Here is a 21,422-nt window from a genome sequence, read left to right on the forward strand (position 1 = left end):
GGTCCTGCATTGCAAGAGGGATGTCCGACTGCCTCTTTAGAACCGATCCCTCACAGGAATCGGGCCTAACCAGCAGACGGACATCTCCAGAGGGGTCCCGGATTGGAGAGGGTGCAGGCCGGGCTGAGGGAGCCCCCAAACCCCCGAGCACAGTTTCGTGCACTGGGCCTCAAGTCTATATAAAAGGGTATGCTACCATCCGATTGGCCTGTAGTTATGATGCGCCCTGATCACCAGGGGACAGATACTCAATGCAGGAGCTGTCAAGCTACAAAGACTTGGCAGCGGTGGTTCTTAGGAGATGTTGGAGAGCTGGTTTCGGCCTGACCCCCACAGGCCAGTCCAAGGGACTCCACAGATACCCTTTGAGCCGTGGCGCTGCCCCAGGTGCGGCCAGCCAGGGATAGACCAGAGGTTGGCTCCAACGCATGTCTGGCTGTCTCGCTCAGTCCCACCCCACCAACCACCCTCTAATTAATTTATTTTCAATGTGCACTAATCCACGCACTGGGCCACTAGTAAGTTTATAATTCTTTACCCCTCTTGGCTGGTGGGTTCCGTTTGGTGACCCTAACATTTGGTGCTAAAACTCAGGAGGGTTCCACTGGAAGGGGAGCCATAAGTCAGGCTTTGGTCACCCTGAGTTTGCTACTCGGAGAACAGGAAGCAGCGGCAGCTTGTCCTGGGCTTATCTCTGAATCCTACTCGGGTGACTTGATTGCCGACCTAGATTAGTCCTTCCTGCTTTACCGTCTTTCCTGAATCAGCAAAGGAGGACATTGTACTGGAAACCTCACCTTCCCACTGCTGACCCTCCACTCAACACCGGCTCATGTCATCTCTGATAAGAAACAATTGAATCACCCTTCTGGATTTCTGATTTTCCATCTCAGACAAAAGACTTAGTGCTATGCCAGAAGTCCTGTCCAGTCCGGCCTCAGCCCCTAGACCAGGTCCCACAGTTTTCCTTGTTGCAGGGACACCTGCCATGTGGATTAGACTCTCTTCCTGCCTCCAAGCCTGACTAGACAATAGGGACACCCGCCTTCTAGTCTTGCTCCCCGGGTCTCCCCCTGTTGCGTACCTCATCTTTCTAATTTACACCATGAGGTATTCTTTTTCTGTCTCCTGCCCCCTCCTCGCAAAAAATAAAACACTCTCTGGGATGTCTCCTTCATCCTTTCCATGGAGTTCCAGCCAAGAGGCTTATCCACTATATAAATTAGACAAGGATTCACACTGGCCTGAGAATGGAACTTTCAATTTTAATATTCTCCGGGACTTAAACAATTCTTGTCACGCAGTGAGAAATGGTCCAAGATCCCCTATGTCCAGGCCTTCTTCCTTCTCTGCAGTCACCCTTCTCACTGTCAGGACTGCACCACTGACCAAATTCTTCTTCATTCTAAACCTTCCTCGATGTAGTCCCTTCCTGATGAACCTTTCTTTGACCCAGCTGATCATTTAGTCCCAACACCTACTGCTCTCTCTTAGCCATAGCACCATTCTCCTATAATCTCCTCTCTTCTCTGTCAAATAGAAAACAACAAGATTTGACTTTTAAATAATTAGAAAAATCTGAAAGTCATACTTGAAAAAGAGAGATTGATTTTCTTCCCCAATATCAACACTAGTCTATAAAGGAATCTCTAAATTGTAGAGATTACAATTAAATCTGGTCTTCAATTAAATTTGTTTTGCTATTGCTTATAGCCCTCTTACCAAGATAGGGATTTAAGGAAAACTTTCCTCACAGTCCCTGCGAACTGCCTGCCTCTCAGAAAGGCAGAACAGCTGCTTTCCTCCATCCTCCACCCCACTCTTTCCAGGGAGCAGCAGCTGTTTAACCCTTTCTTGGAAGGCACTTGGCTAACCGTCCTGCCACTAAAAGGAGTGGAGCTCATTATCACCCAAACCTGAGCATCTTATCTCTAAGGAAAGTAATACATTAAAAAAAAAAAAATAACATGAAAAAGAAATTATTTGGGTGAGTTAAGGGCCCAAAATTTTTGGAATACATTTGATCCAAGAGGCTGTCTCAGGCATTAGACAAAATGACAAAAACTAGGCTTAGCACCCCAGACCCCAGTGAGCAATTAACAGATGTAACTTTCAGTGTTTTTAACACCTAAGACAGAGAGAGGGAAGGAAGCCCTCCTGTCCTCCAGCAGCCTGTTGGGCCCAGCACCTCACTCCCGGAGGCTGGCTGTGTGCTGTCTGGGCAGGGAGGAGCCCAGGACCAGGCCTTGTCCGGGAGCTGGTGCAGGTCAATGCAGTCAGACTTGAAGGGGCAGCAGCCATTCCCACCGCGCCAAGTACCAGCATCAGATCCGGCTGGTCTGAGCCTTGAAGCTCCTGATGAGTTGCTCCTTCTCGGCCCCCTCCCTCACCCAGAATTTGCGGGGGATGATGTAGCTGGAATGGACAGGGCACAGGGCTCAGGTCCTGATGACATCCAGTGGGAAGTCCTGATGGCTCTTCCTCAAGGGCTGTGCCCCCTCTGCCACAAGTTTAGCCACTGGAAGAGGGACTGGAAGGTGCCCAGGACCAGAGTCTACCCACACACTGGCCTTCAGCGGATGGGGCCCAGCACTCCGGTCAGATTCCTCTAAGAGCATCACCATTAAAGGGATGGAGCCAAAGGTAGCCCTCAATGCGACAGGTAAGAATTCAATGTTTCTTAAACAGGGGCTGCTTACCCTCTTACCAAGGCCTCTTGCTTCCAAAGCCTCGTTTGATCCCTGTGGTAAATAGGCATCCTCAATGCTATCCTTTCATTCTGCACCTTTAACAGCAGCCTCAGGAATCTTACTTTTAGTCATGCCTTTCAGAAACTACAGGGAGGAATACAGCCCCTCCCCTCGTAAAGAAAGAATGTGGTGTTTTTGAATCCAAGCAGATGACAAGCATTAAGGCCTGCATCTCCCATCCTCCTCCTGACCCCCCTCCCTCCCACACACACACAACTATTTCTGTGTTCTAAACAAAACGGCTGCCTATAAGGCAGTCAACTATGACAAACTTAAGGAAATCACTCAGGGCCCTGATGAAAACCCAGCTCTCTTCCTTTCCCACCTCACAGAGGCCTTACAGAAAGTTACCACCGTGGGCCCCACCTCCCCAGAGGAAACCCTTCTTCTGATTCCATCTTATATCCCTATCAGCCCCCAACATATGCCACAAACTTCAAAAAATATACACGGGTCCACAAATCCCCATAAACACCTCATTAACCTGGCCTTTAGAGTATTTAATAATAGAGACAAGGAAACCCAAATCCAAAAAAAAAAAAAAAAGGGGGGGGGGAGATCAGGCCAAGGCTGATGCCCAGAAAGAGGCCTTCCCGCTCCTAGCCACCACTCTCACGAACCACAAACGAAGTGCCCGTCCTCCAACCAAGGGTAAGTCAAGGGCTAAGCCTCCTCCGGGCCCATGCTTCAAATGCAGCAAGGATGGACACTGGACCAAGTCCTGCCCAAACCTGAGACCCCTGCCTGGTCCTTCCACTGGAAGGGATGGCCACTGGAAATCGGACTGTAATGCGATCCCCCAGTTCTCACCTTGGCCAGTCTAGCAAGACCACCCTCTGGATCCGGTTTGGAGTCCCCAGAAGATTGAAGCTGCCCAGGCCCTGACAAGACCCCACAGACTTACATCACTGGGTAATGATTGTGCTGGCAGGTAAGCCCATCTCTTCTTTCATTCACACTGGGGCCACGTATTTTGCCATCCCCAAATTCGCTGGGACCCTTGTCCCCTCCTCATTCTCTATTATGGGGTTGACAAACTAATGTCACAGCCATTAGCCACCTCTCCTCTACACTGCATCTTACTAGACACCCACTTTGTCCACTCTTTTCTCACTCTATGTAGGTGCCTGACCTGGGCTTCCACTCATCCCCTCATAAAGCCCAATTGTCCCAAACCACAGTCAGCTACCTCCCTTTCACTCTCACCCCACAAAGCTGAGCCATTACCTTGGATTGGACCATAAATGCCTTATGCTGTCTCCTCCTCTAAACTAGAAATACTCTCCTTTCTTGGGCTCACTAAGTTCTTTCACCTCTGGGTTCCCAACTTCAGTCCTCTCCCAAAGCCCTTCTATGACACAGTGAAGGGACCCCTCACTGAACTTTTAGATCCCAAGGCCAGCATTTTCACCCCTTTTAATGCTCTTCCTGGCACTCATCTTTGGTCTGTGCATCCTAAGAACTCTCTCCTCCTTCCTCCCAAACCGATTTCAGGCAATTACCAATAGATCCATAGGGGCAATGATGCTATTCCAGACGTACACTAGACATCATCCCCTCCCTCAAACACCAAGTAATTAGGGACATCTCGACACTCCACCTAAGCATGAGGAAGCTACAGAAGAACGAGATTGGCATCCCTCATCAACCCCAGCTTGCAGGAACCCCAGCTTGCAGGAACCCCAGCTTACAGGAAAAAAGGAAAAAAAAAAAAAAAAAGGCTGGAATGTTAGGCACATTCTTACACTCCATTATGCTCTGCTTGAGTCCCTCGCCCCTCCCTATAATGTTGGGCACATTCTTGCACTCCATTACATCCCCCTGATGGGTCTTTTCTAAGGTGACCAGATTTTAACATTGGTAAAGCGGGACACCATTGACCGGGGCGGGGGAGGGGGGGAGAGGGGCGTCTTTTTAAACGCCACGGGACGCAGGACAAATGGTTCAAAAGCGGGACTGTCCCGCCAAAAGCGGGACATCTGGTCACCTTACACTTGTTTAACTAGCTTACTAGCACGCAGTACGATGTGTATCGTCTGAGAGACAGTTACAAAATGTTTTCGTCGTTGCCAATCCCAAAAAATGCCATTGTTCATTAAGTCCAAACAATGGTGGTCGAATTCTAACAACTGATCAACAATGCGAACTTTGATAAGCAGTTCTCAATAATCAGTTCTCAACAATTATTTGTTATTATTAAAGTTTAACATTATAAAATTTAAAAAAATAATATAAAACTCATATCCTGGCTAAATAGCCACATGGCCACCGAAAACCGTATATTCCCTTCCCGTTCTCCCGCCGTTCCCTAGCTTGTGGTGCATTCTTTCCAAAAATCGGGACTTTTTTAAAACCCTGCGGGACAAAAATAACTCGTTCCCCCTCCTCTGTGCTGCTGATGCTGTTTTGGCGTCAGCCCTTCTGCTAGCAAATGTAATAATAAACTTATCATTCTTTACCCATTTTGGCCTCATGCTTTCCTCCTTCAGCAACCCTATAAGGTTTGTCCAGTGTCACCGACAGAATACCTGTTACTGCTAAGAATCTCCTCTTTGAATTCAGCTCTGAATCTTTGTAAGTTCCTTCCTAGAGCAGACTGAAATTTCCAGAACATTAATTGTAATATTACTATATGTATATAAACATAGTTATTATTATTAACTACAGGCCCAGTGCACAAAATTTGTGTGGTGGAGGGGTAGGGGGTGTGTCCCTCAACCCAGCCTGCACCCTCTCCAATCTGGGACCCCTCGAGGGATGTTTGACTGCCCGTTTAGGCCCAATTCTGGTGAGATCAGGCCTAAACGGGCAGTCGGACATCCCTCTCACAATCCAGGACTGCTGGCTCCCAACCCCTCGCCTGCCTGCCTAATTTCTCCTAACTGCTTCTGCCTGCCAGCCTCATCACCCCCTAACCACTCCCCTGCTAGCCTGATCGATGCCTAACTGCTCCCTTGCTGGCACGATTGCTCTTAACTGCCCTCCCCTGCCAGCCTGGTCACCCCTAACTGCCCTCCCCTGCAGGCCTGGTCACCCCCAACTGCCATCCCCTGTTTGCCTGATCACCCTTAAATGCCCTCCCTTGCCAGCCTGGTTGTCCCCAACTGACCTCTCCTGCAAGCCTAATCACCCCTAACTGCCCTCCCCGGCTTGCCTGGTCACCCCCAACTACCCTCTCCTGCAGGCCTGGTTCCCCCAACTGGCCCCCCTGCAGGCCTGGTCCCCGCAACTGCCCTTCCTGCAGGCCTGGTCCCCTCCAAGTGCCCTCCACTGTAGGCCTGATCGCCCCCAACTGCCTTCCCTTGAAGGCCTGGTCCCTCCCAACTGCCCTCCCCTACTGGCTTCATCCCCCACAAGTGCCCTCCCCTGCCGGCCATCTTGTGTCCACATGGGACCACCATCTTTGACCTCATGGGGGCGGCCATCTTGTGTATTAGAATGACAGTCAATTTGCATATTATTTTTTTATTAGATAGGCTTTTTATTTGGCAAAGATTCCCATGTAATGTTTTAAGCATCTTTTGAAATTTAAACTTTGGGAAGTTTGTCAAATATACTTACTCAAAAGATTATATTATAAATCTTTTGTAAATTTAGGTAAAAACAATGTATAGCCATATGGTAATAACTTTAAAAGATATTAATTTACTTAAACCAGTTTTAATAGTAAATATTTTGACTGGACCATTGAATCTTATTTAATTTTCTATACGCCAACAAGATAGTATATCCTAGAGGATTCAAACATGGTGGCCAGCAGGACAGTGGTGAGGAAGAGAGTGTTTGTGAGTAAAGGAGTGAGAGGGGAATGTGTGGACATTTGTGGTGTATGTGCGGAGGTCCACTGATCCTGGCAGGTCAGGCCAAGAGACCCCATTGGTGCACAAATCCGTACACAGGGTCTCTAGTCCTATCTAATAAAAGAGTAATATGCAGATTGACCATCACTCCAACACACAATACGGCTGCCCCCTTGTGGTCAAAGATCCTGCCCCCATGTGGACACAAGATGGCCACCACAAGATGGCCAGCAGGGGAGGGCAGTTGGGAGGCACCAGGCCTGCAAGGGAGGGCAGTTGAGAGGGACCAGGCCTGCAAGGGAGGGCTGTTGGAGGTGATCAACCCTGCAGGGGAGGGCAGTTAGGGGTGACCAGGCCAGCAGAGGAGGGAAGTTGGGGGCAAACAGGCTTCCAGGGGAGCAGATAGGCATCAATCAGGCTGGCAGCGGAGTGGTTAGGGGGTGATCATGCTGGCAGGCAGAAGCGGTTAGGTGCAATCAGGAAGGCAGGGAGGCGAGCAGTTGGGAGCCAGCAGTCCTGGACTGTGAGAGGGATGTCCGACTTCCCATTTAGGCCCGATCCCACAAGGGGTCCCAGATTGGAGAGGGTGCAGGCTGGGCTGAGGGACACCCCCCCTCTGTGCATGAATTTAGTGCACCAGGCCTCTAGTTTTAAATAATAGCCTTGCTGGGTAGAATAGTCTTTGCTTTAGGTTTTGCTTGTCATCACTTTGATTATATCATGGCAATACCTTCTGTCAAGAAATCAGCTGATAGTCTGCCTTTGTCTTGCTGCTTTTAAGGTCCTTTCTTTGTGTTTAACATTTGACCTTTTAATTATGAGATGTCTTGGTGTGGACCTCTTTGAGTGCCTCAGCTTGGGACTTTCTGTACTTCCTGGATTTGAATATCTATTCCCTTTGCCAGGTTAAGGAAGTTTTCAGTCATTATTTTTTTCGAATAGGTTCTCAATCCCTTGTGCTCTCTCTTTTCTTTCTGGTACTCCTATAATGTGAATGGTGTTACACCTGATGATGTCTAAGAGGTCCCTTAAACTATCCTCATTATTTTTTATTCTTTTTTCTTTTTTGTGTCTGATTGGGTATTTTGTGCTAACTTGGCTTTCAAATCAGTAATCTGATCCTCAGTTTCATCATATCTGCTATTAATTCCTTCTAGTGTTGTCTCCATTTCAGTTATTGTTATTTGTTTCTGACTGGTTCTTTTTTATGTTTACTATCTCTTTGTTGAAGTTCTCACTAAGTTCCTTGCATATCCTTATAACATTGTTTTGCATTCTGTGTCTGATAGCTTGCTGGCCTCTGTTTTGTCTAGTTTTTCTAGAGATCTCTCCTGTTCTTTCATTCGGAACATGTTTTTTTGTCTCCTCATTTTGGTGGCCTCTCTGTGTTTGTTCCTATACAGTGGGTAAATCTGCTATGTATACCAGTATTAACAGGGTGGCTTTATGTAGTAGGTGTCCAGTGGGTCCAAGAGACACCGTCTCCTTGTACATCTGAACGAAGTGCTCCAGAGTGTCCTTTGTGTGTGTAGTGTGTGCCCTCCTATTGTAGCCAAGCCTTGATCACAGTGGGTACATTCGTGGGTGGGATTGACCTTTAAGTTGACTGGCTATGAGGATTGTCCATGAACACAGCATACAAACTGCTCTGTGGGGGATGACCCCCAGAGTTGGCTTTGTCCCTGTTGGCTCTGGTGCCTACTAAGACCACCCTTTCTATGTGCCACTTGTGGTATGAATGTGTTGGTATTAAGGTCTTGTGCAAGGGCTCTAGTGCAGGCCAATGTCAGCCGCTGCCAGTGACTGGCCCAGGCTACCTGGTAGAGGCTACAAAGTGATCCATAGTTGCTACCTGCCCATCCTGGAACTGGAGGCATGTCTGAGAGGCCACGCCACAATCTTAGGCTGGCTGCCACCAGTACTGGCACTGGGCACAGGGCACCCCAAGTCCTGCTGCCACCTGTTGACTGCCTGTAAGACTCAGCCTCTGAAAGAGGCTCAAGAAGTACAGGAATTGGGTGAGACAGGTTTTCAGGGAGCCATTAGGTGGATGGAGTGAAGTTTACCAGGCTAATTCAGCTTCAGATTTGGAAGATGGTATCTATCTGCCTGGTGTGTGGTAGATGGGTTCAACCCATAAGGACAACGGTAGTTGTCCCTACAGCCTTCACCTTGAAGACACAGAACTCAGTTTCTTCCTATATGTCTCTGGCATCCCTCACCTCTATGCCACTGTCCCTTCACTGCAGCCCAGTGTGAAAGCCTACAAGTGACTGAGTCTATGCACAGGCCCCTTAAGAGGACTCCTGGATTTCTGGCAGCCTCCCATTTCACTTAGCCAGACAGAATCCCCACTGATTTGCACAGTTAGATATTGTGGGAGCTCCTCTTTCTGGCCCTGGTGCTCCAGCCTGGCGAGCCCCATGTGGAGCTCAGACCCCTCACTCCTCCAGGGTGACCTCTGCAGCTGATATATCCCTCCCAATTCTCTATCACCTCACATTGTGGGGCCAGCACATGTTGTGTCTCCACCCCTCCTACCAATCTCGACATGGCTTCTTCTTTATATTCTTAATTACAGGATTTCTGTATGGCTATTCTTCAGATGGTCCTCCAGGTTGATTGTCCAATAATTTACTTGTCATTGTGATGTGGTCATGGGAGGAGGTGAGCACAGTGTTTACCGACTCCACCATCTTGATCAGAATCACCACACTCCCAGTCTAATATCCTATTTCTTCAGTGAAGTGGTATGTTTTCGGGGTTCATTAAGTCACTCCATATCCAATATTTATATTACATATAATCTTTTGTGAATAAGTAATATGTCCCATCTCTGATCTCATGATTGGGACCATCCATTTGGAACAACTAAGGATACCACCACCGTGGACTTTCCAATTTCTATTGATGTCCTCAGCACCTGGCTAGTGGGATTAAGGGAAATACGCCCAGTCCCACCAAGATCTCAGCTCAGCCCTCTAAAATTTTCAACTAGAACAACTGGTCAGAGGCACAAGATGTGTGAAGCCCACTGATAAAAACTTGCCCGCAAAACCTTCTCTTTGCTACCTAACAGCCTCTTGCCACAGGCTCCCTGGTCTTCACACAGACCTAGTGCACTTACCATGACCTTCTTCGGCCTCTCAACCCCCTTCCAAAACCTGTCCATAGTAATTAAAGTCTCCACGCCAGTGCCACTTCTGAGGCCAATTGCAGGCACCTGTGCTTCAGATCTCACCCAAGCTATTAACAAAGGGGACTCTGGGTCCCCAGGTAGGTAAGCCTGTTTCTTCACCTTTACAGTGGAATTAGAGAAGTGACAATATCTATTTAATAAGGTTGTAGTCAGAAAGATTCAGGTAAAGCACAGAAAATATTTAACCTGAAGTACTGGTAAAAGTACCCTTGATGTCGGCTTCCCCACAACGTAAGACAGTGGAATGAATTAAATTGAGATCACACAAAAACATAGTTCAGTGCAGAGACGCTCCCTTTTATATTCCCCATGACAATGTACACGTGTGCACGCCCACGCGCAAGACCTCTCTCTCTCTCTCTCTCTCTCTCTCTCTCTCTCTCTCTCTCTCTCTCTCACACACACACACACACACACACGCACACACACACACACAATTTGAAGGCATCAAATGACAAGATTGTTCTATAATTTAGTTGTATCTGCTGCCCCTTTTATGGCCAGAGAGAGGAATTACACTAGCATTCTTCCTCTTTCCTCCTTATTTACCAATTTAGAAAAGGAAACAACTACTGCGCAGAGGGAAGTGGCTCAGGTCTTCAAATGTCTCAAAATTCCCTCAGCAGGAAAAGAGATCTGCAGGGGAGGTAAGAGAGATTCATCTGTGGTCAAAAAAATTTAACCTCTAAAGACCAGTTTCTGCCTTGCAAAATAGTCTTGTGAGGATTTAAATGAGATCCTAATACTAGCACTGCAAGGGACACATACCAAGTATTTTTCCATTGATTTTTAGACAGTGGTAGGGAGGAGGGGAGACACTGAGAGAAAACATCCATGTAACAGAGACACATCAATTGATTGTCTCCTAAACCTAAACCAGTGCTGGGAATAGAGCCTGCAACCCAGGTATGCACCTTTGACCAAATCAAACCCCGCAACGTTCAGTCCTCAAGCCAATGCTCTATCCACTCAGCCAAACTGGCTGGGACTAAAGTAGGCAGAGGATAAGGCCTCTCTACTCTCAGCTTTATGAAATTTTCAGGTGGAACTGTAACACTCAGGGACACCGTAGGGGCAATATGGCAGGGTATGTGGAAGAAACACAACCCCCATTGGGTGTTGTTCTCTCAGTGTCTCGCCTCCTCCCTACCACTGTATCTAAAAATCAATGGAAAAATATCCTCAGCTAAGGATTAACAACAACAACAAAATGCATATTCGATGCCAGATGCTTTGTGGCTGGTAGGATCTGGAGAGGGGGATTGGGGGGTTGCATGCATCAGGCACATGAATTTGCAGAAGTAAGTCTTTTTTTAAAATTTTTTTCCTTTCCCCTCCCCCTGCCCCCCAGTTAAATATTTATAGAGAAATAATCCCCTGGCTTTAAATAGTAATGTACATACAAATATGAACAAACTTAAAAAAAAAAACCAGCCCTTGGATCATAAGGGGGTTGCCAGGAGCCCCTTTATCCTTCTCCCTCACCCAAGGGCAGAGGGCATGAATATGATTTTTAAAAATTATTAGTTTGGCCATCCCTGCAGCAACAAGCAACAAGCAACAAGGTGGCTGTCAGTAGAAAAATTCAGAGTTCCCATTCTCTGAACTCTGTCTCCTATAATTAGGGTTACTGCTTTCTTGTACTGTCTTTTAACTAGTATATTGGGCTAACTAGTGTTTTCAGGAGGGTCAAGAAATAAGATAGACTCATAGTTTAAAAAGAGGGGAATGTTGAGGATCTCAGTCACTCTGATCCTCAACATCTTACAGAAGATGTTGCTGTAGAAGAAAAAGACAAGACAAAGGCATACAGACCCTAGGGAAATACCCAGTTCCCATACTCCTCTGGGAGCTATTGTCCAGCCCAGGTCCATGCCCTAGGACTTTTGCTCTAGCCACCCCCTATTTATTTGGTATTGTCAGAAGACAAGATTCAGTTCCTGGGTACTGGTGGAGGAGGGAGAGTGGTTCTGGGACTTCCGACTGAATGAACAATTTGAGCTTAAAAGTTGCCTTTTAAAAAATATTTTCAAATAAACAAATCAAACTCCATCCTGTGCTGTGCACAGCCATTTGGACGCCCTGACATTGATTTGAGGAAAGAAGAAAACAACGTTGGAAGGGCCTCCTCACTTTCTTCCGCCTCTTGGGTTTGGCTTCTCCCTTGGGTGCTGTGCTGTTGGGCTTCGAAGCTGCAGTGGCTCAGGGCCAGGATGAGGAGCTGCAATGTCCCATTGGACATCTGTCCTGGGGGTTCTTGAAAGATTGGGCTCTAGAAATCCTGAAGGTCAGCAGGAGTGGCATCTGAAGTGGCTCTCTGTCGCCCATGGGTGCCTGGTATCCGAGAACCAAATGAAACGTGGTAGGGGAATCTATGAGTATCTGGGGAGATTCCCACTTGCTGACATGGAGCCCACTCTGTGATGTCATACAACTTTCCATCCATCAGTGCAAAGTAGGTGGTCTTGAGGCCCAACATCCTTTACTCTGCCCCAAAGTTTCCTTCTTCAGCAGGACACAGTCTATTACACTCAGCACAGTATCTGGCACTCTTAGGTTCCCGGTCCATTTCAAACCTCCTATGCTTTCCCTGGCAGCAGCTGCACATCATAGTATTCATTGGTTCTTTGAGGTCATCCTGCAGCTTGGACAGAAACACATTCACTGACCAGCTCAGCTCATTCTCTGCCATTCCTTTTATCTCATATTCCTTCTGCCTTTCAGGATTGCTGGCAATGTCCCAAGCTGCCCGCAAAACCTTGAAGGCCTCCTCAGCCCAGGGATGATGATTTTTGTCAGGACGAACCATCACTGCCAATTGCCTATACACCTTCTTCATTTCAACATCTGATGCTGTGGCTTCAACCCCCGACACATAGAAAGGGTTTAGCTCATCTTCAGGAACCCCAGCCATGGTCAAGAATTGAGTCACTTCCTCTTCGGGCTGGCAGCAGTGACCACTAGCTACAGGTGCATTCTCTTATCTGTTAGTCCTCTGTTTGACCCAAGACAACTCCAGCCAACCCCATTGAACCTTTCTTACCATCTGCTGCCCATGGCCTGCTATCTCTCAGCACAATCAGACAACGCTGCAAGGTGGGAGGATCCAGCCAAGAGAAGAGCCAGGTGGCTTTACCCGTCCAGCCTCACTGGTCACCCCGTCTCACAAGAAACTGCCAGCACAACTGCAGACAGACCAACAAGAGGCCCCGGGCCAGGAGCAGCAAAGCACCCAGTAGCCTAAGAAAACGGATGAACAGCCCTGCCCCATAGCAAAATCCCTGTTTCAGAAACTGGAACATTACCGGGGCCCAGGCACCCAATCGCCCTGCTCAGACTCCTGCCCAGACTCAAAAAAGGTCCAGATCACTGCCTTTCAGCTGCCTGTATGCATAGTTGAGATGGCCACAAGTTTCCCCATACTCTCCCACCAAATCCAGCAGTTTGATCAGCCACCAGAAGCCTGCTTGTCCGAGCTGACACACTTCTTCTGCTCCCCATCATCCCAAGCCTCTGCCCTTATCTGTTTGACTTCATTTCCAACCCAGCCCATGTCTACCAGGGAACCTGGGATCCCTGCATCCACCCTCCCAAGTATTGTCTTGGGCTGAAACATGGTACCGCTGTCTCTGCTGTCTACGGGGTGGAGTTATCTTACCAGCAGGCACATGTGAAAAATCACTGGGGAACTTGGGTTCCTCATCATCATATTCCTCTTCCAACTCTACATATTCCCCTAAAACTGGAGAGGTACAAAGCGGGGCAGGGGACAGGGAAGATGTTAGAAGAGCTGTCTCCTCCACCAGAGTAAGACTCTTCAGGATCCCAGGGGTTCCCTGACTGTTGCAAGCAGGTGGAATGGAAAGAAACGGAGGTTTTTTATCCTTCTGGTGCCCAGCCTCATTCTCTCTTGAAAGTTCCTGGCCCACTCCTAACTCCTTCTGAAGATGCCTCACTCTGATCAGGGTCCTCTCCATTTCTAGGGGTCCTAGACCTGCTGGGGGGCCATGGCCTACATTCAACCAGTGGGTTGGGTTTGGGGTCTATGTAGACTGAGGACTAAGTGCTTTGTGAGGCAGTGGATACCATTAGGAGCAGGCCTCACTGAGTCTCTGAGTCCTGAGAATGAAAGTATTTCAGGGTCCACAGAGGGTCCTAAAGTCCCAAGGGAGGCCCCACCACTGTGGTGGGCTCCACACTACCCTCTTTCTCCAGGGTGCTTTGGGCCAGAACCCCCTGGCTTCCTAAAGATTTCAGGTCACAGCCATGATGGTAAGTTCTCATGCCAAAGAGCGGCGGTAACTCCTCCCCCTCCAGCTGCTGGGCCCAGAGCCAAGGGAACTAATAGAGCAGCTCCCCTGGATCCCCCCAGCAGTCTTTAGCAACCCCCTACTCTTTCTACAGCCACCAAACACATAGGCTCTGCATGTAAAATCTTTGCTGGCTTACTCTTCCCTGAGACTTTGCTGCCTGAGGCCATGGGTGTTTACAGAACAAAGGCGTTAGTCCTGCAGAGTATTGGGAGTCCCAGGGAGGGGAGCAAGTGTTCAGGAGAGACTGAGGACTCCCAACTCCATGGGGATTGGGTGGGGAGTGGGGGTGCAGGTCCACCCTAGGAGGACAGTCACTGGAGCTGGAGGTAAGGGTTGGGGAGGAAGAGGAAGCAATTCTTCCAGACCTGCGTGTGGTCTTGACAGGCAGGATGGCTTTTAGGAAGAAAGAATAAGATTCTTGAATACTCAGATGAGTGCCCTTGATCCTGGGAACAACCAGTTTATTTGGGGAGTCCATAGTGGAGTGTGCACTGGATCATATGGGGAGAAAAGACAGCAAAGCACTTAAAGAAAAAAGGAAGAAAACAGAACATGGGTTGGTGTGAGAGTGGCAGACATGGTGTGTGTGTGTGTGTGTGGGGGGAAATGGAACCCTAAAAGAGGTAGCCAAACAAATGTGGGGGCATTTGTGACTAGAGGCTCAGGAGTCTGAGGTTTAGGACTTGTTGGCCTCAGAGGAAGGGGGATGGGACACTGGGAGCGGAGTGAGAGGGAATATATTGGGTTTAAAGAAATGTATTCAACTTCTATGCTTTTATACCTTCCTCCAACTGCCCTATTGGATGGTATGTAAGCAGATTGTTGTGGAAGTAACTTTGAAATTACTGGGAGAACCAAGATGGCAGCATAGGTAAGCGCCTGTACTTGCTGCCTCTCACAACCACATCAATACCACAACTAAATGGCAGAACAACTACCACCCAGAACCATGGGAAAGCTGGCTGAGTGGAAGTTCCACAACTAGAGAGGTAAAGAAGGTGCATTGAGACTGGTAAGAGATGCAGAGGCGCGGAAAGTGCTGGCACCTGGATATGCTATGCTTTTTAATCGGGAGGGAGATACAAGCTCCCACTTGCTCTGAACTCCAGTTCCAGGCGAGATTCTGGGGGACCCAGGCACATACAGTGAGAAACTGGACTGTCTGGCATCAGGATAGGAACACGAGGGTGGCTTTCTCTTAGAGGTGCTCTCAGCGATCATTGTTCCTGCACATGGGCATCGAATACCGAGAACTGGAACTTCTCAGGTTCCAGTTCAGCCATTGTTGTTGCCCATGCCCTGGTTATTCCCAGAGACCCCACCCCACCCAAGCTGTGTGCAGTGGCTTTTGCATATGAATAGCCTGTTCTTTCACCTAAAACCTGTCAAACTGCACCTGGGTCAGCAAGCACAAGAGTTTCCAAAAGAAAGCCCAAGGCCCTACTGGCCTTGCTTCACTGCTGGATCTCCTCTGGGCACTTCCAAACCCCATAAAAGAGGAGGAATCTGCAGATGTCTCTGTAGCTCCTGCTGGGTGGCCCCAGACAGTGGCTTACCTTGCACCTCCTTGGAGATCCAAGAGCCAGAGCACCCAATGGTCAGAGTGAGACCATACCAGATTACAACTCTTCACATCCATAAGAGACACACTCAAGGGGCAGACTCAGTGAGGACCAAAGCCCCACTGAAGCAAGTCATGCCCCACAAGGGTGTCTCGTGTGCAACAGATCTTCCAGTATAGACACAGCTGGTCATCACAGCCAGTTGGCTTGGAGGTCAATCAATGCACCTCCTGATGAGTCCAATCGTTGGTCGTGACACATTACTGCTTCACAACCACAGGCCTTTTATGATATAGATATGTGATCACAGTATATAAAAATCCAAGCAACTACTTCATGGCAGGAAGCAAGGAGGTGGGATGGGAAGAAACATACAGGTAAAATGCAAGTTACTCCTGACATCCTATTTCTTTTTGGTGTTAAGTTGTATGCATTCCTTATATATTTTGGATATTAACACTTTACCACATGTATCATTATTTTTTCTCCCTCCCCCAGCTTTATTAAGGTATCATTGACAATAAAAATTGTATACCTTTAAGGAATACAACTTGATGATTTGATATACATTGATAAATAATCATCACGCTCAAGGCAATTAGCATATCCATCACCCCTCATAGCTATCTTTTGCTTGTGTACATATGTGTGTGTGTTTTATTTAGTTTATTGAGGTGACATTGGTAGATGTGTCATTGTTGAATATCTTCTCAATAGGTTGTCACATTCCCTATGCTGTGCTTTACATCCCCATGACTATTTTGTAACTACAAATTCGTTCTTTTATTCCTTCACCTTTTTCACTTAGCCCCTCAATACCCCTCCCCTGAAATCTGGCAACCATCAGTTTGTTCTCTGTATTTATAAATCTGTTTTTTTTTAATTTTATTTGTTCATTTATTTCATTCATCAGATCCCACATATAAGTAAAATCAATTGGTATTGGTCTTTGTCTGACTTATTTCACCTAGCATTATAACTTCTTGGTCCAGCCATGTTTTTGCAAATAGTATGATTTCATTTTTATGACCAAGAAATATTCCTTTGAGTATATGTGCCACCTCACCTTTATCCAATCATCTCTTGTGGACACCTAGGTTGGTTCAATATATTGGCTTCTGTGAATAATGTTGCAAGGAACTTAGGAATGCATATTTTTTTTTAAGTTGGTGTTTTGGAATTCTTAGGATAAACACCCAAAAGTGGGGTTGCTGGGTCATAGAGTAGCTCTATTTTTAATTTTTTGCGGAACCTCCGCACTGTTTTCCATAGGGGTTGCACCAATTTGCTATCTCACCGGCAGTGCACAAGGGTTGCCTCTTCCCCCACAAGCTGGCCAACATTTGTTATTTGTTGATTTACTAATGATAGCCATCTAACAGGTGGAGGTGACATCTCATTGTGGTTTTAGTTTGCATTTTTTCTGATGAGTAGTGATACTGAGCATCTTCTCCTATGTGAAAGGCTCTCGTGGATTTATTAATAAACATTGGATTTTCAATTCTGTGGTTTGTGGACAGCTGTATGCCCAGCTGTACTGCTTGGATGGAAGGTAACCAGGAAGGTGCGAGAGGGGAGGCAGAAAGGAGGGGAAGACAAGGGCAGGTCCTGGGCACGGACCCAGTCCCCTGCCCATGCGACCAGGGAAGTGATCTTTTCCCTAGAGGAGGCTCAGCAGGTCCCACCAGTCAGGAGAGCAGTGCCTGTGAGTGTTTCTGGATCTCAAGTTCTTCTTACAAAGGGAGGGATACAACAGACAGCAGACACCATGGAGTCCCCCTCAGTCCCTGCACACAGAGGGTGCATTCCCCAGCAGGCTCTCCTGCTATCTGGTAAGGAGGGAACAAATCCTGGGGGTGGATAAGAAAGGGGGATACAGAGACTAGCGGGGGTATTCTGGGGAGCTCAGCACTCTGAGAAGGGACAGAGGGCTTCTGTTGGACCTGAGGGAGAGGACAGTGGAGCAGAGTAGGATGGGGGAGGGGGCTCAGCAGCAGGTCAATCCCATGATCTGGAGGTGGTGAGGGGGAGGAAAACCTCAATTATGGTAAGTTTTACAAGTTACTCATCACTGAAATTCTTTCTGAAAACTGATAATAATTATATTAATTTGTGTCAGGGTGACACAAGAAAAAATGAACCAGGGGCACTAAGCATTGTCTTTACCACCAACCTCAGAAATGGGCACATGCACCCCAGGGAGTACAGGACCTAGGGACTCATTCATTCACCCACAGGCACTTCCGCCTGCTGCAGGCCCTGGGGGTACAACAGAGCAGACCAGCCCCTTCCCCCATGGAGCTCACCTTCTATGGAGAGGAGATAGACAAGGAAAGATCTAGATGTGATGTCAGGTACTGTTGTAGTAAAATATAGAAATGTTTAAAAATACTTAAAGAATGTTAGAAAAGTTTTAAAATGTTTGAGTTAACTTTCCTTAAAACTTAAAGTGTAATATTAAAGACACATTTCCCACTGCCTTGAAGCATGTGTACTCCAGAGATAAGGATTTGAACTGATGCAGAGTGACTTGTCAATATAAACATTTGCGTGAGTGACATACTCTCTTTAGCCCCTTGCCTGTTTGAGATTAACATACTATATGTGCATTGACATAAATCATTGATAGCCACCTGAGCTGCTACAAGTAGGAACAAGCTTTAAATATGGACCCCAACCAGCTCATGATGCTTGCCTGTCAAGACAGCTAAAAGGCCTGACCCTTTGTCTGTCAGACAAGCAATGCGGCTCCACCCACCTCTCCCTACCAGACAATGCAAGGCCACCAAGCTCTCAGGTGAGGAACACCGGCCCCCTGCATCTGGACCAGACCAGCTCAGCTGCTGGACCCCAGGGGACAGCACCATGGGAATCCCTAACTAAACTTGTACCCACAGCTCAGGAATTTGGGTGAGTAATAAAAAAGCTATATGATTTGCAACTGCATATGTTTCATGAGTTGTAACCCCTCCAGCAGTTAATTGAATTATTTTGCATATACTTACAATTAAAATTAAAGCCTTTGGTCTTTTTGGTCCTAAGCCTGCCCTCCGTCCTGCTGACATAGAGCAGTCTCTTCATCAGCAACTACTTAAATGTTCTAACTCCTGCACGGTTAAAGTTTATCAAAAAGGATGCCTTAGAATAAATCTAAGTCTTAGATAAACACTCCAGGTCTTTTCCGGGATCTACTTGGGACAGGTACCAAGAAGTGCCATGAGGAAAAGAGAACAGGGACAGGTCAGAAAGTGGACACACAGGGTCTTTAGTGTCATCAAGGGTCTGAGCAGTGCCTGTGAGCATTTCTGGACCTAAGGAGCCAGGAGCCAGGAGCCAGGAGCCAGGCAGCCAAGCTGGCACCTGGGAGTTTTCAAACAAGATATAAGGTCAGAGGTGCAAAAGTATTGGTAACCATGCTGATGCACTTGACCACAGGACACACACACACACACACACACACACACACACACACACACACACACACCAAGGCTGAGAGATGAACAGACCTGCTCAGGGCCCAGGGCCTCATCTCTCCATCCCAATACAGAGCTCCAAATATTGATCAATTTCTCTCTTCCCTCCTAGCCTCACTCCTCACCCTCTGGAGCCTGCCCACCACTGCCCAGCTCACTATTGAATCAGTGCCGCCCGATGCTGCCGAAGGGAAGGACGTGCTTCTCCTTGTCCACAACCTGCTTGGGAATCTCGAAGGCTTTATCTGGTACAAAGGGGAAATAATAGACAGTGACCTTCAAATTGTATCATATGTAACAGACACTCAAACAATTACCCTCGGGCCTGTATACAGCCATCGAGAGACAATGTACCCCAATGGATCCTTGCTGTTCCAGAACATCACCCTGAAGGACACAGGATACTACACCCTACTGGCCATAGAGAAAATTTATAAGAGCAAACAAGTAACTGGACAGCTCCGTGTACACCGTGAGTGATTGCTCTCTGACCTCTGGGTGCCGGGTTGGGTATATTCTTCTTCACACACAGGACTGACAGCCCTGCACTCACTCTGTCTCCATCCCCCTCTGCCTCACATTCCAGGTTGGGTTTGGGCATTTGGTGCAGGACACGCACAGTGGAGACAAGCTTCCTAAGGTCAGAGTTCCCTTCTAGGATTCCAGCCCTGCAGACATTCTCCACAGAGAGAAGTCTGATGGGAATTACTCACCAGAAGGAGACTCAGCAGAGGGAGACCAGTCTCAACCAGACCACTGGGCCCCTCCCATGGCCATGACCCAGAGAACAAGCCTGCAGGGCTCATACAGGGCCTGGCCTGGGGAATCCTGGGATCCTTACACAGGAACCCTGGCAGCTCCTTCCCCCATCCCTCCCCCAAACCTCTGTCCCAGGGCTCCTGACTCCAGGAAACCCAAGGAGCCTCTGGGAGGTTGGGTTTGATCTGTGGGCAGGCTAACTGGAAGCAACCTTTTCCCAGGTGCCCAAGTCCCAAGGCTCCTGAGGTGGTCACCAGCCAGGGCTCAGCCTCAGGAGCCACAGCTGGGGAGGGACGGAGCCTGCTCTTTCACCTGAGACCATGCGTGGGGAGTATGTGGACAAAGTCACAGGCCATTAGCCAACTGCCTGGGGGACAGGAAGGAAGAGGAACATGGTCTCCCCAGGGAGGAAAAGAGAAGATGTTTCTCGAAGCTCCTAGTCCACCAGGGATCTGCCCACAGCATTGTCTCTCACGGACACTAATAATAACAGAGGCTGTTAACTTGGTCAGGTCCTCTATTCCAAGCTTTAGGTTAGGAAATTGTGGAAGATTCAAGGTTCATTCACAGGCAACATGGCAAACCTGAGACCATTTACCATTTATCCTGTTTCACTCAGGGAAAACCGAGTTACAGGAAGATACAGTCACTCAATCAGAATCACACAGACTGACTGACCAATGTGAGTCATGCCAAGGCCTCTCCTCCACACCAAGGGCCTTATTATGCTCTTCACCCCTGACTCGTGACTCACATTGTCATCCTGCTTGAGGCTCCCATTCCTCCCAGTGGCTCCCGAGACCTTTCCAAGGTGGGCCTGGTGACCCTGCACCATGTGACTGATTCACTGCCTGTTTCACATACATGGGTCCTCATGATGACACCATGACCACAGGGTGGGATCCTCTCAGATGTTGAGATCCACCAGCCACTCTCCTTTCTCTTAGACGCTGCCCAATTTGAACGAATCTGACTAAACTCCAGTTTTTCTTGAGTTAGAAAGACAAGAAAGAGCACCTGCCACATGCCATGTGGGAGCTCCTCCCCCTCTGCCTGACTGTCCATAGAAACAGGGAGGGACCTTCTCCCTAACTTTACTAACATGGCACATGTCCTTTCTACCAATTTGGTGTCATCCCTCCCTTTATACAGCAGAGACAGCTGGACTCGCCCCCAGATCACTTCTGTTCTCTTAGCAGGACTCTCCTCTCCATCCCAGGGAGTCCCTCATTTGAAACCCACTATGGCTTCTTCCTTTGTCACAGTGTGACCTGATTGGATGGCAGAACTTGGTCCATGACCTTCATGCTCTCTAGACAGAGATTCCTGCAAAAACTGGTCTTAGATATTCAGGGCATGAATCATGATTTCACATATTCTTTCACAGCTTAACTCAAAATCTATCTCATAACTGCCGAACACAAATGGTCCATGAGGGCCATATTTTCAGCAAGTTCATGCTCCCCCACCTCCACAAGCCCCCTTCTGTACGTGCTATTGTCTGAGTGTTCAGGAAGGATCCCTGCTCTCTGCAGTGGTAGAAAAAACATTAAAAAACAAGGGAAG

At 47.9% G+C, this 21,422-nt stretch overlaps 2 pseudogenes; one reads left to right on the top strand and one right to left on the bottom strand.

Annotated features, from left to right (window-relative positions):
• Positions 1-2,324: 2,324 nt before the first annotated feature.
• On the bottom strand, positions 2,325-15,345 carry LOC103284691 (dnaJ homolog subfamily C member 14-like; annotated as a pseudogene).
• A 2,047-nt stretch (positions 15,346-17,392) lies between these two features.
• Positions 17,393-21,422, top strand: part of LOC103284690 (carcinoembryonic antigen-related cell adhesion molecule 1-like) — a 33,992-nt pseudogene continuing 29,962 nt past the window's right edge.

The sequence above is a fragment of the Eptesicus fuscus genome, chromosome 21 (genome assembly GCF_027574615.1).
Source record: "Eptesicus fuscus isolate TK198812 chromosome 21, DD_ASM_mEF_20220401, whole genome shotgun sequence".
In the NCBI taxonomy this organism is placed as follows: Eukaryota; Metazoa; Chordata; class Mammalia; order Chiroptera; family Vespertilionidae; genus Eptesicus; species Eptesicus fuscus.